The following is a 4,197-nucleotide window of genomic DNA, read 5'->3' on the forward strand; positions in this document are numbered from 1 at the left end:
TGCAAATGGCATTAGGTAGAAAGCTAATAGCCTTAAATCCCTGGGAAGACCCACCTCCATTCTAGGTGTCCTACATGCAACCGCAGCAGATCAAAGACTTACTTGACTTACTTTAAACAAAGCTATTAACTCAGGAGAACTTTAAGGAGATGATGGCCTGATAAACTATTTGTGCCCTGGAATCACTTTTAGACGGAATAAATCCAACACCTACGGCGATCCAATATACAGTATTTCATCTCTTTTTTGCATTATAGATATTGAGTTGTTCTTGAAATATAAGTATAGAGTTATTCCCTAAATGTTATCATCAATTATATAGCTAATAAGCTGATATGTGTTCATGTACAAGGAATTGCAGTCTAGTTTATTGTAATTCTCCAGTAAATATGTAGTGTGAGGACAATATGCCCGCTGTTATTGGATATTTCTTTCATTGAAAGGTTTCTGATTTGTATAAAACGTAAGCAACGTTAATAACCACATAAGATTATTTCATATAAAGAAAAGGGCTATCCAACCCACATATCAAATATATGAAAACATATAAACCACTTAAACCAAACCTCATTTTAGCAACTATATTGCTGCTTTCTTGCTACAATTTTGTCAGATATTGACTCTTGTGAAGATCTGTAATAGTTTTAAGTCTTTATTTTCAGGACAAAGGCTATTACTGTGGTTAAAGTCCTTAAGCCAAAAGCTGGCAATAGACATTAAACGCACTCAGCATTTGGCCAGTCACTTCCATGTCAGATTGTTCATAGGTAGGATGTCCCCAATATTGCAAGAGATAGCATTAACCCTTGTCATCATACAAAGGGGCCAAATGTCCCCAGTATAAAGCAACTATAAATAATTGTTCATTTGTTGATACACAGTTCATACAATATTCTGTTGGACACATTAAACACAATAGTAAAACGTGGCCATTTTGGCTCATTTCTCTAATGCGGTATGGGTTACTTTTTTGTTGATAAACATAAAGAAGGGAGACAAAAAGTTACAGGTTGCTAGTATCAGAAAGTCAGTGGTGGGGGTAGGAGTGTAGTGTGGTGAGAATTACTTCTTTTATTTATTAATCTTTTTTTTTTTTTTTTTACCCCTTCTAAGCCTCTGGTGAATATATGCTACCTGCCAGAAAACCCCTTTATTTATAGTGCTTTGTTAGCTAGTTATATCTTATGCCTAATATATGCCTATTATATGGCATCTCTCTAACAGTACCCAAAATGCTCTTTTTCTTATTTGATGCACTATGAAATAAGGTCCCATAATTAATTACACAAGTCAGCAAGCCAAGGGTCAAAGAGACAAGGCAGTACAAAATCGAAATCCAAAAGAGTAGTCACAAGGGAAGCCAAAGGTCAGAGGTCAGTAATACAATAGAAAGAGCAAGTAGGAAGCTAGCGAGGACAAAGTCACAGGACAGAGTCAAAATAGCCAACAAACCTGTATGGCCTGATGACTTGTATATAGGAAGCCCAGGACCTGCCCAAAACTTGAATGATAGACAGGCTGTCAATCACACAGGCAAGGCTAAGATTAACTATTTGATGAACAGAGGGAAACAAGGTGCAGAAGATGGGTGTGGTAGAAATTCGATTACAGAGGAGAGGTAATAGAGAAGTGTTCACACAGAGCAACTAAAAACTCTTAGCAAAGAATCATAATGAATACACCTCCTGTGCCGCAGCATGTGAGCAGAGGATGGTGCAGAGACCCGAACAGGCATAGATGTTACAAACAATCAATATCACTGGAGATGAGTGACTCAATGACAAATTGTCTAATAGAAACTAAAATGTCTGCTGCTACATGTATAGTGCACAAGTAATATAGTCAGGTATCTTTTTGAGTCAGTGGGACATTCTAGCACCACCTGACATCAGCTGCCAAGCTTCCATCCAGTAGTCGGAGCTTTCATCCAGCAGACGGAGCACAAGATGACAAATGCATAATACCAATACAAGCCAAAATAAAAGAACATAAACAAGATAAATATGTATGGGACAAACACAATTTCGAAACTGAAAGAATTTTTGAATGGAATGACCACAAAAAGGGAAATGAGATCATGAATCTGGAAACTAAGAATGGAAGATATTTGGACTACATTTACTGAATCCAGTGCTTCAGATCAACAATCTGCGACTCCGGCTACATGTAAAAATGAAAAACTTTAGAACGTCCATAAGAAGGGGGTGGAGAAAGAAATGCAATAGGACAGAGTATTTTACAAGCAAAATGGAGACGATAAGGAATTTAGACCTTACCACAGTGATCAATCTAACAGAAGTATCCCTAAATGAGAATTGCATATCTGTATAGGCTAAGGGTTTGAGTTTTGGACTTATTAAAGACTTTGATTTGGTAGACTTTGAAATTGATTTATTTAAAAGTCTTAGAAAATGAAATCTGCATAAACATTTTTTTCAAAAACCAGTAATGCCCAAAAACAAAAAAAATGAAGGGGAAATGCCGCTGTAAAATATAGGTCCTATGGGATTTTTTGTGAGTAGCACATTTTATGTACACGACTTAGTAGGAAAATGTGGAAAGGTTCACTTTCTCTTTCAAATATAGCCCGATGACATCACAAATTACAACAGTCATTAGAAAAAATTGGTGATTATTAGGAAACCTGATTTTACATAAAAAAGCCGTTTAGACGGAGTAAGATAATTAAGGGGGCTCTATCAGCAAAATCCTGCAGATAGAGCCCCACATATGCGTGCATAGCCTTTAAAAAGGCTATTCAGGCACCGTAAATGTTAAATTAAACTACCCCCCGTTTGAAAATAATAACTTAAAAAAGAATGTTCTCTACTTACGGAACGTGCACCCTGGGCGGGCATTCAGGGTGTCTTCATCTTCTTCCACGCCTCTTCTTCCTCTGACGTCTTCGGGTCCCGTCCTCCTCCGGCGCTTGCTCGCGGACACTGATAAAAAAAAATAGCCTGGGCGCATGCGCAGTAGCCATAGTAGAGGCCGCGTGCTACTGCGCATGCGCCCGGGCTATTTTTTTTTATCAGTGTTCGCGAGCAAGCGCCGGAGGAGGACGGGACCCGAAGACGTCAGAGGAAGAAGAGGCGGGGAAGAAGAAGACGGCGCACCCTGAATGCCCACCCAGGGTGCACGTTCCGTAAGTAGAGAACATTCTTTTTTAAGTTATTATTTTAAAACGGGGGGGTAGTTTAATTTAACTTTTACGGTGCCTGAATAGCCTTTTTAAAGGCTATGCACGCATATGTGGGGCTCTATCAGCATGATTTTGCTGATAGAGCCCCTTTAAAGATGAAATACTAAGAATTTGTTTTCTACTCCAAAGACAAACTGGTTACAAAGAATTACTCCAGAGGGGAATTGTGGAAACTGTCATTTTTGTACATATAATTTAACCACATGAGGACCGCCGTACGTAAATTTACGGCCTCATGTGCTGGTACCTAAAGACCGGACTATTGCCGAAATACGTCCGGCCTTTAGGTACCTTTCTGGCGGGGGGAGGGGTGCGGGGGGGACAGGGGTTAGGTGTTACTAACACCTAACCCCTTCCTCCATAACGTCCAGTCGGAACTGAGTCCGACTGGACGTGTTAACCCTTTCGATCGCGCCGTCAAACATCACGGCGCAATCGAAAGGGATCCGCCGACAATTGAAAGGGATCGGCACCCCCCGCGGCGAGATCGGGGGGTGCCGATTTCAGTAAAAGGTAGTCTGGGGTCTGGCCAGTGACCCCAGACTACCGGAGCCCCCACATACCTGGTAATCCTGCCAGGCGGTGGAGGAAGTGAGCGATGTGTCTCACTTCCTCTGCAGCTTACAGGACACGAGCAGGCTCATGTCCTGCTCGTGTCCTGTCTGCTATTGTGCAGAATCAGTTGATGCTTTCATCAAAGCATCAACTGATTCAAGTGTCCTAAAGGGACAGATGAAAAAGTTAAAAAAAAAAGTTAAAAAAAAAAAAAAAAGTGTATGAAAAAAGTAATAAAGTTCTAAAGTCCAAAAATCCCTTTTTTCTATACAAAATGAATTATATAAAAAAAAGCACTAAAAATTAAAAAAAGCAATGCATATTTGGTATCGCCGCATCCGTAACAACCTGTACAATAAAACTGAAATAATATTTAATGTACACGGTGAACGTCGGAAAAAAACCCCAGAAAAAACTCGCCGGAAGTAATGATTTTTTGT

This window comes from Leptodactylus fuscus, chromosome 6 (genome assembly GCF_031893055.1).
Source record: "Leptodactylus fuscus isolate aLepFus1 chromosome 6, aLepFus1.hap2, whole genome shotgun sequence".
Lineage (NCBI taxonomy): Eukaryota > Metazoa > Chordata > Amphibia > Anura > Leptodactylidae > Leptodactylus > Leptodactylus fuscus.